Source organism: Phoca vitulina, unplaced genomic scaffold, assembly GCF_004348235.1.
Source record: "Phoca vitulina isolate PV1807 unplaced genomic scaffold, GSC_HSeal_1.0 scaffold9, whole genome shotgun sequence".
NCBI lineage: Eukaryota > Metazoa > Chordata > Mammalia > Carnivora > Phocidae > Phoca > Phoca vitulina.
Window position 1 is genome coordinate 37,649,039 of NW_022589712.1, and position 22,372 is coordinate 37,671,410.

Here is a 22,372-nt window from a genome sequence, read left to right on the forward strand (position 1 = left end):
TTTTGGGCTTGATTAACATAAAATAAATCTCCCAATTAAAGGAGTTATTTTTTTAATAGCTCATACTTTGTATTTAAAAAATAAAAACCTCTAGATTCAGAGTTGAATATATATGTATATATATATATGGAACATATATACAAGACAAAGACAAATCCATTGTATTTATTACATTTTAATCTAACATAATGTTTATTACCTCACTTTTTTATATAAAATTATTAAGAAAATACATCTATGAAATCTCAAGTTTCCTGGAAATTGCAGCACTTGGATTCAAGTTCTGTCTCTTGATTATGTTATTTAGCCTTTCTGAAGTTTGTTCCTAAAGGTCTCTATATCCAACTTTAAAATGCAAAAGGGGGTCAAGTGAGAAGATGTTTATCCACATAAATGGCCCAGGGCCAGGTTTATATAGAATTTCTTTAGTGTTTTTGTCCAAATAGGTCCTAGGTTTTAAAACTTCTTTTTGTAAAGATGAGCGCTATTGATGCCAGCTAAGAGAGTTCTCCCCATTTGTTCAGTGAGGGTATCACCTATGCATGAGGCTTGAAGAACCCCAGCTCAGGAAGAGAAGTTAACACTCCAGACCCCACGCTGACTTGCCAAATTTACTCTTTCATTGATTCCAAATCGAAGTGTTTCTCAATGGTCTCAAAGTTTTTTCCCTGGTATTTTTGAAACAGCTTGCTTTTACCCAAGAATCGCTGTCATGGTCGGGCTACAGTCCGCTCTTGGCATCCTTCTTCTTAAAGCCATTTAGCGGTTTCTCGGGTAAAACGTGTTCTCTTTTATCCAGTGCCATCTGCTCTGGCGAAACCTCAAGGACCACCTGCCCATCAGAGTCACAGCAGAGGGCCCTGCTTCTGGGTGTAAACCGGCTTCCTGAGCTGCCCATCGTGTCAGTTCTGCGGATCTTCTCTCAGATGTCCCAGGCACCCACTGTGTCTTTCCGCAAGTACGTATATGTGGGTCTGCCCTGCAGAATCATTATTGTTTGCAGATTATTGCACAGAGTGGCTACGAGCTGTGGTGTCATCCTGTCACAGAGACATTGGTCACGTCTTCAGAGCACCAGGAGAGAGACACCTGTAAGCTTAACACTTCGCAGATTTTTAAGAAATCCATGTTCCTCCAAGAAAACGGGACTCAAACAAATTTAATCATTGATCTATGAAATAAATAATTTAACACGAATGCATCAACTGACACTTTGGTCTGGGATTTTAGGGACAAATGAAAACCAGGCACAAAACATTTTTTTAAAATTTATCATTATTTCCCTTGATAGTTTAACAAACATTGAGAAAGTTGCCTAGAACTACTTTCTGAGTTTCCTGTGACATCTTCCCCATGATCTAAAAAGTCAATATCCGATAGCTTAAAAATCAATATTGACAGAAACACAATTATTTAAATAGAAACATGGATCATAAAACAACAATTTTATATGATATGAAATATTTGAATATTTTTGAAACTTCTTGGAGCAGAGATGCACTTAACATGTGGTAAGTATTAGATATTAAAACCATCACTCACAAGTTGCTCTGGTGCTCTTCCTTTTATATCTTGGCCATTTTTAAAACTTAAAGATTCAACTGAATTTCTTTATAGGTTTAAACTTGGGAAATGCCTACACGTTACACAAAGTGATTCTCCCCTTTTTTCACAGAAGTGTGTGAAGTTACAAGCAGAGTCTTCTCTTAGGTCATGTAGGAACTTCTTGGATATTATTTAAATCTGTTTTTTTAAATTATTTTAAATCTTTAAATTATATTTGTTTGTACTATTGCCTTTTTCTCTCCTGTCCATTGTAATTAGCTACTTACTTTTCTTCTTTTTTTAAATATATGAAATGTCAAACCTGCAAACACGCCACCAAACCAAACCAAACAATCCATGATGTGTGGTTGTCTTTATATATTTTTTTCTATCTTTTCCCATTCTCTCATTTATATGACATCCCTTACTTATCAGCTGTCTTCTCTTTTCTCTTAATAATATTGCTCTGATTCCATTATTTATTTTGTCCTAAGAATGTTTATAGTGTCAGTTGTCTTCTGTGGATAAATCACCATTCCTTGGCTCTCTAGGACCAGCAGCTTTTCAGCATATTTCCACATAACCTATGTCCTGTGCATTCCACGTAACACATTTGGGTTTTCCTTATAGTTCGCTCCTCCCAGTGCTTACCATTGCCCTGCTCTGCTCCGGGGTTCTGTCCTTGATCCTCTTATTTAGAATCATTAGGCATTCTTTCCCTTCAAACGATAGAGCAAATCGACACCCAACACTTTTTTTTTCCTTTCTTAGCTCTTGTCCGGTCATTTCCAACTGTACATGCATTCCTCTCTATATTTCTATCTTCTCAGGATTTCTCAACATGTATTTGCATTGTTCTCTTTTTTGAATTCAAGCATATTTGCATAAGTTTCCTTCAACGTAGCTCCCTGAGTTATTTTCTACTTTTAAGATGCAGTTGCCATCTATTTATCACCTGCGAGCGTTATTTTGCTATCTTGCCCCTTTCCCACTTCTCTTTCTTGGAAAAGAGTCAACTCTCCCTCATAATTTTGAGGGGGAGATTTGAAGCGCCTCTTTGCATCATGCCCTTTCCCTCTCCTTGTTCAAATGGAAGCAACAACAATAGGAGAAGTCACTGTAAAGGAAAGCTATGAACTCGTAATCCACATTTTGCTTCCCTGAGGTGAAAAATCACTAGGAATCTTTACAATTTATTTACCCTACCATTTCAGAAGGCAATAAAACTTAAGATGCTACACACCTAGTTACTTGAAACTAAAGATAATAACGATATGCATATAGATAAATGTGAAATAATTTAAGTAGAAAAAGAAAGAAAATTTAAAATTCCATCTAAACAAGACTTGCCATGTGGTTGGCAGGCAGAATATTTCTTCCATGAGGTTTTTTTAAGCATGAATGTATGTAGACCACATGTCTTTTCTTTATCACTCGTGACTTAACATCGTACATGTTTAAAAATGCCTCCTTGTTTTGACACAGATGAGATATGACAGTAAAGGAAAGCTACACTATATAAATGAGCCCTTTTTTGCCCAAATACTAAAAGACACTGAAAATCATTTACCTTTGCTTATGTATTATTTGAGATAATCCTTTGACATACTATCTCACAGGGTTTCACAACTTTGTGATGGAGGGAAGGTAGTTATTATTGCCTAATGTTTTGGATAATACAAGAAGCTCAAACCCGATGTGACTTGTCCAGTGTCACAAAGGAGGTGACCGAGCTAGAGCTCACACGTGGTCTGCTACAAAGCCACAGCTCTGGGGCCACTGGAAGAGGCTGGCCTTTTAGTTCATGTTCAAGTTCCAGGAGGCTTTGTGAGGTGAGCCAAAGCTATTAGTTTCCGAGAGCAGCATGGGATGCCGAGTATCTGGGAGACAAGAGAAGGAACAAGAGATGGAACACACATTCAGAAAAAGATGTGGAAAGGACACAAAGACCAGCCCTGCATAGTCTGTGGTTTTGCACAGAGCCCCCCTCAGCAGCCCATGGCCACAGATATTGCTGCCTGAAAAGTTGGCTGCCTGAATTCAGAAATCCAGACTAGAAATCCAGAAAGGCTAAAAGCATCACCTTTGCTCAGTGTGGGCAGGTACAGCAACATCATCCAAATCCATGCTCATAATAGAAGAGAAATCCCTTCTTCGGCCCTGCCCAGGGTTCCCATCTAATTCTTTCTCTTCTCTAGGGAAAATAAAAGAAGAAAGGGGGGTAGTCAGACATCTCTAAGTTCTGTCTTTTCTTCTGAGTATGAGGTTGTACAAGGAGAGTCCTAGTCAAGAGAGCCTTCAGAAGAAACACCTAAGTGGAACGCAGTGGTTGCTCAATGCGTCTTTGAGTTACTGTCATTCAGTTTCTACCCCCTCTCCCTCTTCACTGTTTTTACCTTGGGTCTTTCCCCTTGAATCTACAGTGGTCATTCCTGGAGAACTTTAACGTAGTTGTCTTTTTATCTGCTTCTTTATTCTCTGGTTCTCCATACTCATTCTGCCGTTCCTTACCATTCTGGGATGTATTTTTTAGTGACTATTCATCTCATATCAAGATATGTGCTCCTTTAGTGTCCACAGAAATTTGATAGGCTTGCTTTCTCCACTCCAAAACTCTCTCTAGCAAAGTGTTCTTTTTGGCTTCTTCTAATACACTTCTGTCTCCTTCACAATTACCTTTTCCTGACTAAAACTGTCAAGAGTCTCACTCCTCCGATTTATGACTTCACAGCATTTCCTTAGTCCCTTCTGGCAGTCATTTTATTTCTGAATACTCTGGACACAGGACATTTGTATCTGTGACCTACTTATAATAGTACTGCAAAATCAAGCCAAAAGTTCTTTCTTTTCCAGAAATTTTTTCCAAAATCATCATCTATTCCCTTTCTCTTAAAGCTTACTTCATCTGTGCTCACTCATGACCTTTAGCCAGCCATGGAAATGTCTTTCAGAATGACACCAGGTTCTGATACAACCAGAGTTCCTACATTCTTATCCATTTATGGATATTGCCTGTCTCTCTTTTCAGCCTCACTTGTATTTTAGAGTAATGGAATTTCTTTCCCCCTTTGCAACACTACATGAATCCTTATTTCTCTTTGCTCATCTCATTTCTTTCTGGGATTTTATGAAATCAACCTATCCAACAGCAATACTGATTCAGCACCTATTGTATGCAAGACACAGTTCTCAGTGTTGACAAGAAATAAAGATGTAAGGCATAGTCTTGCCTTCTGGAAAACTGTAATCTAGTTGTGGAATAAGTCATGTGACACGCTAAGTAGAATACTGAATTGGAAATCCAGACCCCTGAGGACCATTCCAGTACTGTCTCTAACTTAATTTTGAGGGCTTGATGAAGGTTTGCTGCTTCTGTGTAACCTACTCACCATCCCAATAACAGAGGATTTGTGAGTCTGACCTGGGTTCAAGGGAACTGAAGTGCACCTGGGGATTATTAAACAAAATAAAAGTGGAAATAAGATTAGTGGGCCCATATTTAAAAGAATAAATAACCATAAATTTCACGAAATGAATTGCTCCTGATTAATTTAATTATAAGTGTCTTGCCTATTCATTTTAATCAGATCTTAAAGGACTGTCTCTACTTTATTAGTAAATATATGTATCTGAGAAATAAGCATATCAGAATATATATGAATGTATGTATTGTGTGTATGCTTATTTCTACATTTAAAAGTAATGGGTAGGATTTTGTTCTTTAAAGTTGATCATGCAGAGCACTAGCTTTCTCCCACGTGCTGGGAGTCACAGGCTGTTTTGCTACCGCACTCTGGTTTATGTCCTGGAGGGCAACTGAGTATTGATGAAAAGGGGAAATTGAGCGACAGGGCCATCAAAAGGGACTGCCTGAGTTTAGTGAGACCAGGTTAGGGCCAGAGCCAGAAATAGCCCACAGCAGGATTCCGCAGCGATAATTAGGCAGCATCTCCCCCACCCCAACCCCGGACTCCCACCCCACCCCCACCCTCCCCCCGCCCCCACGCCCCCTGCCCCTCCACGCCCCCCTCCCCCCGCCCCCACGCCCCCCCCCTCAAACTTCCCCATAATGGCTGGAGGGTTTATTAGTCCTCTTGCCCTCCATGCTCTCCTGAAAGAGGTGCCGTGGGCCGCTGGGGGAAGGCTGGAGACCCCAGGCCTAGAGAGGCGAGGGCAATGGCTGCACTTCTGCCTGAGCATCCCATCCCCTGGGCTTCCTCGGGGCAGAAGTCAGCCCTGGCTGTCCCTCTTATGTTAGTTCTCCTTCACTGGGTACGTCCTTGTCCAGAACCTTCCAAGGCTCCGGTTGCTGGCCCTCTGCCCAAGAACAGTGGGAGGCGCACCAGCCAGCCTGGTGGGAAGACGGGACAGACATGCGCCTCCGTTTCAGCCCTGGCTGCTCTATTACTCACTGGGTGACAGATGCATTGTTCTCCCGGGAGGCCGGCAGCTGGACGCCCCCCCTCCCCCGCCGCCGCCCCCTTTCCTGCAGCCCCGCGGGCCGCGCATCCCAGCCGGCCACCCCGCACAGCCGGGAGGCCCCGGCTTGGTCGTTGGCGCTCCCTGAACTTTGAACAGCACCTGCTAGAACAGTGTCTGTGGTGGCATGAATGAAGCTGGCTGTCGGTGCAGGAAGGCTTTATATTTATTGCCATGCGGGGGAAGTCCTGGAGCCATCGCGTGGGACCGGAAAGCGGCAGGAATGTGGGCGGGAGTGAGGAGCCAGGGCGGCCGGCGGGCCGGGATCAAGCCGGGGCTCCTGCAACACTTCTCAGGCCTGTGGGACCTGCCCTCCTCCTCCTACCTGGCGGGGAAAGACAAAGACAACTGAATGGTCTTTGGAAGTTTCAAATTACTTCCTTTGTCACACTGCAGGGAATCAACTGGCCCCACCAAGGTGGGATCTGCAGTTTCATCCAGGCAGGAGCTTTTCAGAGTGGGACTCATGCTCACTTTCTCAGGGTGGGAAAGGAAGGAACCTGCGTGAATGAAATTTAATTAATTAAAAAAAAAAACGGATGCTTCATTTGTATTAGGCAAATGCATTTCCAAACGCCTGCTGAAATGTCTTCTTCCAGTCACTTAACATAAGACATGTCAAAAAGTGAACTTGGTGGTTTTTTCTCCTGTCATTGGTTTCTCTGCTGAGTTATTTACTATGTTAAAAGTATTTTCAGTCATCGAGATTTGCACGTCTGTGGTCCTCCTGACTTTGCCCTCTACCGTGCTCTGCACACCCTGCAAGCTATGAAATTCTTTCTTCTTTCTCTGCACCATCTTTCACCACGGTCTTTTCCCGAGTATGGTTCTAGTTGGGCAAGATCTCTCTTCCCCTCCTGGACTGTAGTCATGGTCTGCTGTCTCTCACCTTCCAGATCTTCTGCCTCCCAGTCCAGGGGACACGTTGCTGCCATATTGTCATATGCTGATCATCTCAAAGACTTTAGGTGACTACTGCTTGTTCTTTATAGCAAAATGTGCAGCTCCATGGTGGGACATTCAAGGCTTTGCAAGACTGTTATTTACCAACATTATTTGCCTCTTCTCTATTCAAACTCCTTGTTTCAGTCAAAATAATCCATCAAAAATTGCCTTCTATCCAAACAGCTTTTACCTCCCTGTTGAAACTCTACCCATCCTCAAGGTCAGGGGCAAGTATCCCTATTACCATGAATACTTTCCTAACTTCTCCGAGAAAAAATTATGTTTCCCTCCTTAAGACACCTACCACTTCTTTGTATCAGTCTTGGGTGATTTTACACATTGCTAGCAAATTGTCCAAGTATCTTGTCTCTTTTATCTCCTCTGACACACCCTGGGAAAGACAGGCAAAATGATCAGTTGCTCGCCTAGTTGAAGCAGCCTTGAAAATACCCATTAAGTGCCCCTGAAGTGTCCAATAGTATTTGGACACTATTCATTTATGAATGACCTACTTAAAGTAAAATAAAGGACATTTTAAAGTGTCAAAGGAACAGCTACATCTGTTTCCCAAGCTCCTTCCAGTGCTGACCCTGGCATGCATCCTACCACACGTACTTCTGACCAAGGGCACGCGTTTGTGTAGTCTGCAGCCATGGAAGGACTGAGGAGATCAGCTAATGTTGGAATATTGGGCTTAGTGGTGCTGTGTAGAAGCCAAATGAACTAACCAAGCCTAAGTAACAAGAGTTTCTAATATGGTCAATAAATAAAAACACCTACTTAAATCCCAAAGTAGAGCAACTTAGGGACATATAAAACTCTCTTCAGCTCCTAGACTTTGCTTAATACAAGCAAAGTAAAAACACGCATGCTTCAATATGAATTAGTCAAGCATCATTTCCCAAGTATGAAGTTCTTCTAGAAATGCTCTTTTGATTTAATTTGCTTACCAAAAGTCTGATATAAGACAGAAATCTAGATTTCCTTCTTCAAAATATATTGTCACCAGAAGATGTTGCAAACCCCATGTGTCCCTAAATTGTACTGTTTCTGAGTTTAGGCAATCAGTGTGTCTTTAGGCCATGTGGGCTGAATGGTCAAAGTGATGAGTGAAGGAGAAAGAATGAAGGCAGCCCGGTGGGCCACAGGGAAGGCCATGGTCCCAGTGCCACCTGTTGTGTGAATGTTCCGTGGGGAGGGTGAGCAGTGAAAGACAGGAGGGACTAGTTTTGACCTAAAAAAATGGAGAAATACGTTCCAAGGGCACCTCAGGTAGCCTTGCATTGCTGGAGAAGCGGGCATGGCCTAGGATGTAGGAAAAGATGAGAGAAATTAGGTAGCCAAGTCAAAGGAAAGCATTAGAATGGACACTTGATTACTTAATTTCATTGAGCAACAAGCAATAATACACCTCCGAAAAGACATGATTACATTTAACCCAGCACAGTCCCCTTTCATTGATGGCCATTCACCAAAGTATATGAAGAGATACATGAACCAAACAGCTATACTGAAATTTAAGCAGATATCCCTGTTCTTTTGAAATATGGAATTTCATTTGAAGCTTTGATTATAAAATAGCATTCCCATTTTAGTAAAATCAAACAGGAGACTATTATATGAAATACCTCATTCTATGCCCAAGAGTTGCAGCTGTTAACAGGTGGGTTTATTTCCAGACAATTCTTCTGCATGAGCAAATACATAGATGTGTACACCATTTGCATGCAAATAGAATCACACTACACATAGCGCTTGCCAACCTGCTTTTACACTTTTAAAATACTGGATACGGGGTACCCGGCTGGCTCAGTTGGTGGAGCATGAGACTCTTGATCTCTGGGTTGTGGGTTCGAGACTCACATTGGGTGTAGAGATTATTTAAAAAAATAAAATCTTTTAAAAAAATAAAAATAAAATACTGAAGACAACTTTCTATGCTTATACATGACAATTTTGCTCTCATAAAAAATGATGGAATGGCATTCTTTTGAATGAATGTGCCATAATTCATTTAATTGCACATTAAGGTAGTACTTTTCCAAGTTTTGCTTTCTTTCCAACATTAGGAAAACAATTACAATATGTATGCTCTTTTCGGTAATATCCACCAAGAACCACAATAAAAATGGCCAGGTCTTCATTCCTATTAAAGATTTTGTTTTCATTTTCATGAATAAAAAATACATGCATTCAAAAAACAGTTGAGAGTATGGCTAAACAAGTAAACATCAGTAGCCATAAATAAATCTATAATTTTCTAAAGCTAATTAGCTTGGGGAAAGTTGATTTCAAAGTGGTCAAATCACTCCAGGACAAACATTCAAAAATATACGAATCAATGTTGAGAAATATTCATTTTTAACCAGTGAGTTTTTAAACAATTTACTTGGAGCCACAGACAAAATTTTAAAGAATGTCATGCAAACCTAAATGCATAAACAAAGCAGATGTAGCTGGCTGAAAATTAATGGTGCTTTGCTAATAATGCTTGTAAAAAAAATCCCACGTAGTCCTTCCCTGCCTTCTTCCCTAACCCCTGGCAACTGTATAGTCATAGTATATAATACTGGATTTTTTTTCACTCAGCATGATTCCCTTGAAATCATCCAAGTTTTTGAGTATTTCAATACTTTGTTCCTTTTTATTGCTTAGTAGTATTCCATGGTATGCCTCCAACCATTTACCCATTAAAGGGCATTTGGGTTCTTCCCAGTTTTTGGCTCCTATAAATAAAGCTACTATGAAGATCCCCCCCAAAGAAAAATTCTAAAAAAAAGAATAGAAGATTAAGAACTTCCCTAGGGGTCACAAAAATGATCAAAACACCCTAAAGTTTTTTATTAATAACCGAAGATGCACATAATATTCATTGCAGGAATTATAAGTATGCGGAAAAATGGAAATGGGAATCATTAAATTTGACTAGTATCAGGTTTTTTTAATCTAGCTTTTTAAAGAAAATCAGTTTGCTTTTGATGCATTTTTCAGAGCTCATCTCCTACCTGTTTGGGAGGAGGGTAGGAGGGGCTCTTAAGTGGCTCCTCAAACGAGAACATCTCAGTGTGGTTACCATGTGTCCTGAAATCTGGTACAGAGAAAAGTTGACATACATTTCACTTACTAGTGTTGTGGAGGAATCAGCCAGATGATGGGCATAGTCTCTACCTCAGGTCTAGAGCCAGATGTCCTGAAGAACATACATGTACAATACGTATTGCTTGAGTGGGGGATAAGGAATGCCTAGTGTATAAAAGCAAGAAGGTAGACATGATGAACTGATTATTCTGCATCTCTAGGAGAATTCGAGTATATAATGATTTCTTCATTACTATTGACTGGTAAAAGGAATAATCCCTTTTACAACACTTCTCTTTTAAGGCGATAGCCATGACATCATTTTTCGTCCTCTCTTTCTCCTCATTTTGTTTGGTCTCTGTCTCAGAATGTGCCCCAGCAGGCTTGCAAAACTAGATAATACCTTGACAACCAGAAAAACCTGGCTCTCTCCACCCAGCTCTCGTAGGACCGGTTGTAGTACCTCGTCACGCCCACAAGGATGGCCGTAATACTCAAAAGTGTCGGTGGGCACGTGGAGAAACTGTACTTCTCATCCATTGCTGATGGACACAAAAATTTTGCAGATGCTTTGGAAAACAGTTTGGCAGTTTCCCAAATGTTAAACACCATATCACCCAGCCATTCCACTCCTAGACGCTGACTCAAGAAAAATGAAAACACGTGTCCACATAAATGCTTGTACATACATGTTCATAGCAGCACTATTCAGACTTGTCAAAAAGTGGAATCAGTTCAAATGTCAATTAAGTGATGAAGGAATAAACAAAATGTGGTATGTCTATACAATGGAATACTATCTGGCAATACAAAGAAACAGTATTCACATATGCTGCAACGTGGATAAAACTTAAAACATTCTGTTAAGTGAAAGGAGCCAGACATACACCCACAAAAATGTATGTTTGGTTCCATTTATATGAAATGTTCAGAAAAGGTAAAGCCAGCCAGACAGAAAGTAGGCTAGTGGTTGCCCAGAGTTAGGAATGAGGGGTGGTTGCTAATGGACAGGAGGAGTTGTCTGCAGAGTGAGGCAAATGTTCTAAAAGTGGATTGTGGTGTGGGGTGATGGTTGCACAACTCTGTTAAGTTCTACCTAAAGCAAGTGAATTTATGGTATGCAAATTATAAATCATATAACTGAAAGAATGAAAAAGAAAAGGTGGGAAGGAAGGAGGAAAGAAAGAAAGAAAGAAAGAAAGAAAGAAAGAAAGAAAGAAAGAAAGAAAGAAAGAAAGAAAGAAAGAAAGAAAAAGAAAAGGAGGGAAGGAAAGAAGAAAGGATGGAAGAAAGGAGGGAGGAAGGGGGAAGTTGCCACAGGGAAGCCATTCTCTAGGCTGGAGAGCTTTGCCTCGTAAGCACCATGCACAACACACCCAACCACTGCAACACACAATGCCCCACGAGACTCTCCTAATTCTGGAAGAAGGAGCAACTTACGCACAGTGCTAAGGAAGTTCACAGGCTACAAACGGTGGAAAAAACAATCTCTCCTTTCATCTATTTTTGTAAAAGTAGCAGAAGCTATAAACATTGTCTCTTTCCTGGGTTGATAATTTTATCCCTCATGACCTGTCTTTAGTCCCCGAGAAGGAAGTCATTTAATTCAAGCCATGAGGATGGAGAGGTCCATGTAGCTCTCCCACACTCTTCTTGTCAGCACGCAGCGCAGCCCCTAACCCACTCCCCCCGCCCCCCACCGGCCGCTTCTCTCACCTGCTTCTGGCGTTAATCTGGCCAATCAACGGCAAGAGAGGAGAGACGAATTAGTCTTTGGAATGGTGACTGGATACAGTGGGCTGACCCAGGGGCCTGGGAGCGGTTTATTTGTTTGACTCCGTTTCCTCAGACCTGACAGGCAGCGCTCCCTTCTGAAATCGCTCTCAGGCCTCCGGCATACTCTGACATCAAGTGTACACAGCTGTGGGGAGGCCAGACTTGACCTACGTACTGACGAGGTGTTGTCTGAGAAACAAACCAAGCGTTGTGTGGGTGCTTCTCTTCCTGGCAGAGTGAATCTCCCAGAGCCCTGCCAAGATCCCACTACTGTTTTGTTGGGAGAAAGAGAAAAAAGAATGCACCAAGCATACGGAAGGTCAGGATTCGACGCCTTCTTGGAGCAAACAAAACCAGTAAAAAGTAGCATGTGAAAACTCTGTGTCCTTGGAGTTAAAAACACACACACTCGTCCAGGTCTATACAGGGAAGAGCGTGCTCTACGGAACCACACCCTGTGCACATTGAAAACGTCCAGGAGAGGGGCATCTGGGTGGCTCAGTAGGTTAAACGTCTGCCTTCGGCTCGGGTCATGATTCCCGGGATGGAGCCCTGCATCAGGCTCCCAGCTCAGCGGGGAGTCTACTTCTCCCTCTCCCTCTGCCCCTTTCCTCCGCGCTCTCTCTCAAAAGAAAGAAAACCTCCAGGAGAATGTAATGCATGGTGTATGTGCCAGAAAAGTCAACTTTCAGCCAAAGCAGTGCTTTCTATTTTGAAGGACAGTTTCTAAGAGAATGTTTTTCATTTTTACAGCATGTGAAATATCAGACTGAGTGTGTTGGGGGCGAGGTGGTGAGTGGAGAGGGTGTCAGTCTATTTCTAAGTAAATGGCTGGTTGCCTTCTTATCTTTTGAACCAAATACAGAGATTTCTCTAAAAGTATGCACCCCGACACTCTGTGAGTGTGGTGAGCTCAGTGGAAAGTCACCCTGCTGCCCCTCCCAGGGGAGGACTGCTGATGAGTGACAGTCAGAAGTCTGATAATGCTGGCACACTCAAAACTATCACAGCCTCATGGGGCTCCTCCTGGGGGGAGATTTGCTTGAGTTGCATTGGGAGGACCCGGAATGTGGGCCTCACCCGGCCATGGAGGGTCACATCAGCCTTCCTGGAGGAAGGAATGGGGGGTAAGTCCCATCACGTTGAGATACACTCAGGTAACTCCAGTCTTTAGAAGATGCACTCTTATTTGCTCTACAAACTCTTTCAGCAACTGCCCCTTTCTGTCATATTCTGCAGAGCAAAATTTCTAGAGTCTTCAGTCCATGGAGGCTCCTTTTCTCATCTATTTACTTTTCTACTTCCTTCTATCTGCCTTGGTCCTAAGCAATCCACTCTGGCAAAATTCACTGGTGACCCCCGGGGACCAAACCATTTGCCACAGGTGACCACCGCCCTCTTCTTGAAACACTCCTCTGTAGGATTTGGGGCCATTCAGCACTGGTTTTCTTTCCACCCCGCTGGCTCTTCCTTCTCGGTCTCCACTCTTGATGTCTCTCTTGCACCTGAACTCTACATTTAAGAGTTCCTCAGATCACTACCTTCGGTGTTTTCTTTCCCTCTTTAGGTGATCTCTTTCATCTTTATGACTTGTAATGTCATCTGCTTATTAACAACCCCACCATGTATCCACCATAGTCCTCTGCCCTCCTCTAATCTCAATTGGTCTTACCTGACATCACCTATTTGTTATCCATTGGGCAACTCAAACTTCACATAACCAAAATGGAACTCTTTTTGTTTTAAGTAATCTCTCCACCCAACATGGGGCTCAAATTCATGACCCTAAGATCGAGTCGAATACTATACCAACTGAGCCAGCCAGATGCCCCCACAAGTGGAACTCTTGATTGCTTCTCTTCATTCTCATCCCACTACCAAATCAACCAAAACAATCTCTAGTGAATATATTTACTTGTTTATTATCTATTTTCCACACTAAACTGTAAGTTCCTGAGGGCAGATCCCTTGCCCACTTTGTGTTCCATTTTATCTTCTGAACTGACACATTCTGGGTTATAATAGGCACTTGATATGTACTGGTTGAATAAACTAATGAACTGATCTGAGTTTTAGATCTGAGTTTTGAAAGATAAAGAAGTTATTTAAGTGAGACAGTGTTAGGAGCAGTTCCAAGTGTAAAGACTCAGGAGGTAGAGCTTATAGCTGATTGAAGAAGGTCATTGGCCTATTTAGATAGGGAATTAAGTAAGTTTGAGATGTAAATTGGAGGGAGAGAGTAACCTAAAATGAGCAAGCAGGGCCATTCTGCCTCAGACTAAATTGGAGAGAGACATTCCGAAAGAAGCGTAAGAAAGCTATCTTGTTAAAGAACAAAGCCTAGTGGCTTTTGAAAGCCGTACATAACTGGAAACTTCTAATTGCACTACTTATCAGTTGGTCTTTGACACAATTTCAAAATAGAGATAGGACACAGCACTAGGACATTCATTGATGCTTCTAGCATAGTTGGAGCATTTATATCACTCCTAACTTCCATGTGCATTTCTCTCTTGGACTTAACTTCCAGTTGGAAGAACAGTCGCAAAATTTTTAAAAAGATTTTATTTATTTGAGAGTGAGAAAGGGAGACAAAGAGAAGGGGAAGGGGCATAGGGAGAGGGAGAAGCAGACTCCCTGCTGAGCAGAGAGCCCGGCATGGTGCAGGATCCTGGGACTCCAAGATCATGAACTGAGCTAAAGGCAGACGCTTAACCGACTGAGCCACCCAGGTGCCCCAACAGTTGCAAATTTAATACAAGATCAGTATTGGATTCTGGAATCCATTTTTCCTCTTTTGGCGCTTATCAGCTATGGATCTTGAGCATGAGAACATCTCTTAAATGTGGTCATCTTGGTTGGAAGCAAATGAAGAGAAGTTAATGATTGTACCTAAGAGATTTGGGGAGTAATAGGACTCCTACGTATATTTAAGTCATCCAAGGCAGGGTAAATATTGTGTATAGTATGTACCATTGTGTAAAAAAGGAGGAGGGAGACTAATGATGTTGGCTAATTGAATTTAAATTAAAAAAAAAAACAGAAGGAAGTTTCTAGAAAAAAAATAAATAAAAATAAAAAGACCAACTATGAAACAAAAAAAAAGAGGAGGGATAAATATAGGTATTTGCTTATATTGGTATAGGTACTCTGAAAACATACACAGGAAACTAATGAGAGTAATTGCCTCTTGTGGTAAGACTCCGGAGGGCTGGGGACAGGGTGGGAGAAAGGACTTTCACAGTATGTCCTTCTGTACTTCTCACTCTTCCTCTTTCTTTTCCTCCAACCACTCCTGATTCTCTCATTGCCAGTAATAGCTGTTTTAAAAGGTACCACTCTTCTCCATGACTCTCATCCGGCATCTCAGAACTGTAAATTCTACTTCACAGAAAATATGAAATCATCTCCAGACATGTTCCTCAGTTTTATGGCCATGACTTGGCATTAGATTTTAGTTTTATTTCTACCATTTCAGAAAATGCAGTTCCTTTCCCCCTCCTCCCTGCACCCATTTGCACTTCCTTGGTAGTATTGAAATACTCCCATATTTTTCCTATCCTTAAAAAGCCTCTCCCTGCCCTAGACCGCTTTAGCTACCGTTTTCCCTCTCTTTCCCCCTTTTTAGCTAAGTTTCTTAAAGAGTTTTCTACATTTTCTCTATTTCATGATTAACCTTTCACACCCTACCCTACTAGATGTCCTTCCCTCCACTCCTCTGAAACAGTGTTCTTCAAGCTCACTAAAGACCGCCTCTGTTAAGCCTGATTGACATCTTTTCTTTGTCTTCTTTGACCTCTGTGCAATATATTGTTACCAAAGATTACTTCTCCCTTTCCAGAAGTTTTCCTTCATGGCTTTCATAAAGATTTCGTTGGGGCACCTGGGTGGCTCAGTCAGTTAAGCGTCTGCCTTTGGCTCAGGTCATGATCCCAGGGTCCTGGGATCAAGCCCCGTATCCAGCTCTCTGCTCATCAGGGAGCCTACTCCTCCCTCTCCCTCTGCCCCTCTCCCCTACTTGTGCTCTCTCTCCTTCTTTCTCTCTCTCAAATAGATAAATAAAATTTTAAAAAAAGAAAAGGACTTCTTCCATTCCCTCACCCTTGCCTGAGTAGGAAGCTTGTCCTAGTTGTTCTCATAGAAATCTCTGCATACCTCTATCTTGTGATCATCTATGGAAATGAACATGAATATCTTCATTAGACCATATAGTTTCCTCAAGAACAGGAACTGTATCATTTTTGTCTTTGAATCCTCAGTACATAGGTCAGGGTCCTAATCAATGAATATTGGCTTACTGAATCTTGAATGAATGCCAAAATGGTCGCCCATAACTTCTGTTTTAATACTAACTGCCGCAGGAACTTGCTCATCACCTCTAATACCCATCTTCCCTTTTTACTTACAACAGAAACTTGAATGTGTTCGCTTGAGAAACTGCATTTCCTAGCCCGCCTGGTGTGGCCATGTGACAGTGTCCAGGGTAATGAGATGAAGGCTCTTTAGAAGGGAGGGGCACCCCTTCTCTCCCTATTGTTTCCTCTAATGTGAGGTGAACGGCTACAGCTCCATCAGCCCTCTCGTGACCTTGAGAACAGATGGCAGGGCAGTAGGAGAGCAGGAGCCTGGGTCCCTGATGTCCTTTATAGGATCCACACCACCTTGTACCAAATACTTCTGGACTTTTAAAATACAAGGCAACAGATTCTCAAACTTGTCCACTCTCGGAGCCTCTGTTATTAGCAGCTGCACTTGATCCTAACTTAACATACATTCTAAAATTAAACTGCTTCACACTCGTGGCCCACCTGAGCCTTTGTTTTTCTATTCACTTTTTCCACAAGGGATATGAGGTATGGCAGTCTACCTTTGTGTAAAGCATAGAGTCCAGATGATCACTGACATGTTTGATGCCCATGGCTTAATGGGTTTGTCTGGAGCAACAGAAACAAGGGAAAAGTGGGAGCTTAGCAGACTAACACAAATGATTTTTATTCAGTAGCCTATTTTTGATGGGGTAGATGACTTTGGTTAAATCTACTACTAGATTATTCAAAAGAGTGATTGGATTGAATAAACCAGTTAATTCAGTCCAAGCAGTTACCTTCTTTTAAATACATTTTAAATTGTCTCTTTTCCAAGTTGATAATCCTAAGACCAAGTGAAAATTCAGTCACAGAACAGAACATTTCAACACCAGAGGAGCATGCAACTAGGGTCCAGGGAGTGTATTAGTTCTAAGTATAACAGCTAAAAGGAATGTTTGAAAGAAGCATCACGAGTCTAAAAGGCATGAACCATCACAGGTAGAGATGCCGTCTGGGTGTAACTAATTTTTTAGTGTCTTAGAAAAGTGTGCAATTGATTTGATCCTTAGCAGGGTTCAAATTATTTGGTGGCCATAATCTTAAGACATATTTTGAAATAATTGGAATACCTGAATGTATGTGAAAGAGTCCAGACTCATGTTATTTACACTGGAAAGTTTGATAAGCAGAGCTTTTCCCATATAGGCATGGAATTGATTTAACTATAGGCTTGACCCATGGAATTCCCTTGTCAACTGACAGCCATGAGAAAACCCACTCTTGCAGTGAAGCGCTCCTCCTGAAAATAGAGCAGGCGCTTCTTGCCCTTTCTCACAGTCCTCTTGGCTGCAGGGAAACAAGAATGCTCTTTGTCAAGGCATACCCAGGAGGAACATTTTGGAGCTCAATTTTCTCATGCTGTATTCAAATGAAAAGGAATGAAGATAATTCAATTTGAAATATGTCCAAGTGTTTCTGGTATCATCCCTGTGCTGTGGCATGTTTCTGAAGCAAACAAGATAGTAAGGAATCAAATATGGAGAAAGTCAGCTGAATGTCTAATGTCCTAAAAATGGCCACCTATAGAGCTTGTCATGGCTTTCTTTTCTCCCTTCATTTCTGAAATAAAGTGTTTGATAACCTGGTCTCCTGAATCAAAGAAACATACAAAGAGAAATGGTTATCAGTCATGTTGGTTACGTCAACCCATCTCACAATGAATGAGCCATGAGGCTAACGAGGCTTAGCTGGAAAAAGGGAACCCAGGTCTCCGTACACCCTAAGCCTGCGGGGCCCTCCACTGGAATCTACAGAGCTCCTGAAATCATCCCATCCATGAAACTCAGCAGGCGGCAGCACCTCCGCAGAACCTGGCTTAGCCACTTGTTGCTGCTTTGATCTTGATCCAATGCGTTAGCGGAGCTGGGGACAGCACATAGCAGGACTCAGTTAAGATGGAACATTAAAATGTGTGTGAAGTTTCCAGTTTTAATTAGTTTTTAATTTACACTTTTTAGTAGTTTAATTGGATAAAATCCTTTTTATTTTTCACTTTGCATTTAGACAATCGACCCATATACTCACCCCTTAAAGTCTCCATAACTGTTATTGGTTTGATGCTAATGACTGAAAACTATTTTTAAATAAACACATGAAGTGCATTAAGCTTTGTTGGATATGATTTCCATGCTATTCCCATACCAAGAAGGTTGAAAGGAACGGCTCTGTAGTCAGACTGCCTAGGATCGAATCCTAGATCTGCCACTTACTAGATGTGTGATCAGGAAAAGTTACTTCACATCGTTGTATTTATTTCCTCATATGTAACAAATGGGAATGAAAAGAATAGTATCTGTTGATAGATAGCAAGTACTCAATAAACTTGATTATATATAGTGGAAGGCATCAAACATGCAGAATGGAAACTCCCTTGGTATCCACGTGGAAAGAATTCCAAAGTTACAATTAATCTCTGCGGGTGAATGAGCCTTGGATTTTGGAATCAGTTTAATTCAGTCTTGTACAACCATATAGAACTCTCTAGGCAAAATATCTTTAACTGGATTGTATCAAATAGCCTGATAATTCATTTGACCTGCTGCCATGACATTACAGATGTGATAATCAAATTGCAGGATGAACCAAAAACCAAAAACCAAATACAAACAAAAAACCCAAACTTTGCTATGCCAAGGACTGTTGAACTTCAATGCTATCCCTTGTGAGATGTTTCTATACATTTATTCTAACATTATTATGATTGCTGAAATGTTCTCGTTTCTTCTGTTTGGAAAAGGCTCTGAAAAGCAGTTTATAGGCTACTGGCAAAAATCAATTGAATCCATTTTAGTTCTCCATCACATCTGACACTGATTGGGACTATTCCCCCAAATCATATTTAGCCTTAAAAGGAATTGTTAACACTAATAGAAGTCCAAAGAATGAATAACAGGCCCTGAAAGCAATGAATGAACTTAATCCTCTTTCATCTATAAATTTCAATGCACCACTAAAGATGCTTTTACAATGTCAATCCCATTGGCTTAAGTGAACTATTTCCTCAAGTGATTGTTTTCATAGAAATGTGTATAAATTCCATCATGTACTTAAATAAAAGCTATTCAATAGATTTATTGTGGTGATCACGTGTAACGTATATAAATGTTGAATCCTTATGTTGTACCTCTAAAACTAATGTAATATTGTTTAAAAAATGCTATTCAAATTAGTTTATAGATACACAGCAAACTTGAAATGATCCACAAAGATGCTACTGCTGAGAATGTCACATTGTGCTAAGCATACCCTTTTTTAAATAAAAGTGAAGTTTTAGATGTTGGTGAAGTAGACATTATTTGAATTTATTATCATTTAGCGTTATTTTTAAAATCCTTGTTGGGTCGATTTCCTAGGGCTGTCCTAAAAAAAGGTACCACAAACTAGGTGGCTTCAAACAACAGAAATTTATTGTTTCACAGTTCTGGGGTCAGAAGTCTATCATCAAGGTGTTGGCAGGTTCCTACTCCCTCTGAAGACCCTAAGGAAGCATGCTTCCTTGCCTCTTCCTACCTTCTAGTGTTTTCCACAAATTCTTGGCATTCCTTGTCTTGTAGGTACATCACTCCAGTGTTTGCTTCCATTGTCACATGGCCTTCTCGCCATATTTCTGTGTCCAAATTTTTATCCTCTGCTTACAAGGACACTGGTCATATTCAATCAAGGGCCCACCCTACTCCAACATGACCTCATCTTAACTTGATTACATCTGCAAAAGCCCTGTTTCCAAATAAGGTCACATGCACCAGAGGTTAAGACTTCAACATTACTTTTTGGGGAACACAATTTAATTCATAAAACTTTATGTGACAATTTAGCTAGGCTAGTGTCCCCAGTTATTCAATCGAACACTAATATAGATGTTTCTGTGAGGGTATTTTTGTAGGTGTGATTGAAATCTACAATCAGTTTGCTTTATGAAATGAGGATTCTCCTAGATCATCTGAGTGAGCCCGATCCAATCAGTTGAAGGGCCTGAAAAAGAGAATTGATGCTTCCCTACGAAGAAATTCTACCTGTAGACTGCAGTGTCAGCACCTGCTCCAGAATTTCTGGCCTGCCCTTCCTAATCCTGGCCCTACACAGCTCTGACTTGCCTGACCAGCCCCCACAATCACATAAGCCAATCCCTTGCAATACAGCTCATAACATATGTATATACATAATACATAATATGTAATAGGTAGTATTTTACTGGTTCTTTCTCTGGTGGAAGCTGAGTGGTACAATACTTAGAGGAGTAGATACTTCTTGAAATCAACATTTCCTCATTCAGAAGTAATTTACCGAGCACCTGCACTACCAGCGGCAGTATGGTGGAGGGCGTACGTGTGTGGGCGCTGGTGTTCGGCTGCCCAGGCTCAAGACCTGGCTCCCCAGCTCACTGGTCCTGTCACCTTGGGCAGAGCAACAGAACTTTCCAAAGCCTCAGTTTCCTTATCTGTATGTGAGTGAATAAGAATAGTATCACTTTATAGAGTAACTAACACTTATTAATACTTAAGGCCATTAATACTTAGAGCCAGCAGCAGTACGCTGGGCCTGACTCCTGCTGGCTCAGGAAAGCCAACTGTAGGGGTCTCCTCTTCATTCCACATTTACTTTCAAGAACTTTGGTAGCTTGAACTTGGCCATGGGGGAATATTTACACCATGGAAACTGGCAAACACTGCAAAGCAGGCTTCTTTTTTTCAGAGCTGGGTTACAAGCACGACAGTGACTATATTAGCATCTGATACAAAGTCAGCCCTCAGTAAACAGCAGTGATTATAGTAGATAAGGTGCACTAGGGGAAAAAAAAGGAGATACTGCTAGTCCATACAGTCCTTTTGCCCAAAACAGAAAAAGGCACCCTTCCTTCAAGACACTTGACTGACACTTGTCAGGAAATCCTCACATTAAATGAAAGCTATAGTGTGAATAGTGACATCTAGAGTTTTGCAATGTGTAGCTTAGAGAACTAACTGCATTCAGTATTCTGGCAAGAAACCATACCCATAGTGACAATTTCATTATTCCATCATTGTTTTAAAGGTCATTTTTCTCACTCAGTAAGTTTGTGAGTGGTTCCCTATCATTTTATCTTCAGATATACTTTAATGCTGATGAAGAAATTGCTTGAAAATAAAGATACTTCTTAAATAAAATAAAATATTTTCTACTCCAGGACATTTTGAAACACATTTTCAGTGGAGAGAAGGATCTGAACAGGAGCAGCAGAAAGAGAAATAAACAGTCACTGGAAACAGTAATGCTGAAGGGAAGGGCTGGGGGCATGTATAGACTATCACAACTAAAGCTGGATAATCTGCAAGGACAGCCAAACAAAACCAAAGAACAACAACAACGATGAAGATTTGGACATGAAGGGCTATTAGAATGGGGCGAGAACCGGTCTCTCTCACTAGTGCCCACGTCTGCATTAAGCTGTCCAGTTTACTGCCCCCCTCCACCCCCAAGCTGGGCTCCAGTTACACAGCCAGCAAGTTCTCACAGCCTCAAGGTGGCCATCCTTGGGGGGAACCGTGAAGATAGCCTCCCTGGCACATTCCTGCTGCCCTCACAGGGTTTGCTGCTTCCCAAGTCTCAAAGATGTGAAATGAAACCCCAAGGGCTACATTAACCAAGGCCAAAAGCATGCATAACCCAAGCCAGTGGTTATGGCGAAGCATCCTGGATTCCCATGAGAAACTCTCTGCATCTGGTTCGCCTACGTCACATGAGTCCGCAAACAGGAGGCACAAGAGTTTAAAAATACCGCAACTGCTGGAGACTTCCCTGGCCATATTTAGGGCACAGGTCTCACAGTGGCAGGAAAGAGCTGGAAGAGACAAAGGGGCCTAGAGGGAGAGAAAGAAGGCGAGAAGCATTGCCTGCATTCGGAATCGGGACATGATACTGCACCCCCTTCCTCCTCCCCACCCCATCCCCCTACCCCCCATGGCTCTCTTGAGCGCTTGTTTTCTGTCCAAGGAAGCTACAGCCCAAAGTACTCCTCCACCATCCCTGGACATCTGCTTGGCTGGTCTATTTTCTGCTACAGGCAGAGGACAGGAAGGAAGAGTTTGTTTCCTGTAAATAGAGGGAGAGAAAATTACAGCTATTATTGTTTTGACAACGGAAGCCCTCCCTGAAGCTTGCACCAGGGTTCATTCTTGACAAGCATCAGGTCTGAGTTGCCGGCT

The 22,372-nt window shown here is 41.6% G+C and overlaps 1 long non-coding RNA gene across 1 annotated transcript; it reads right to left on the reverse strand.

The window, feature by feature from the left end:
• Positions 1–207: 207 nt before the first annotated feature.
• On the reverse strand, positions 208–6,337 carry LOC116634523. The gene is made up of 3 exons (XR_004299991.1): positions 6,127–6,337; positions 3,629–3,739; positions 208–3,425 (listed from the first exon to the last, which is right to left on the reverse strand). It is a non-coding gene; the product is annotated as an uncharacterized LOC116634523 (long non-coding RNA).
• Between the last annotated feature and the right edge of the window lie 16,035 nt (positions 6,338–22,372).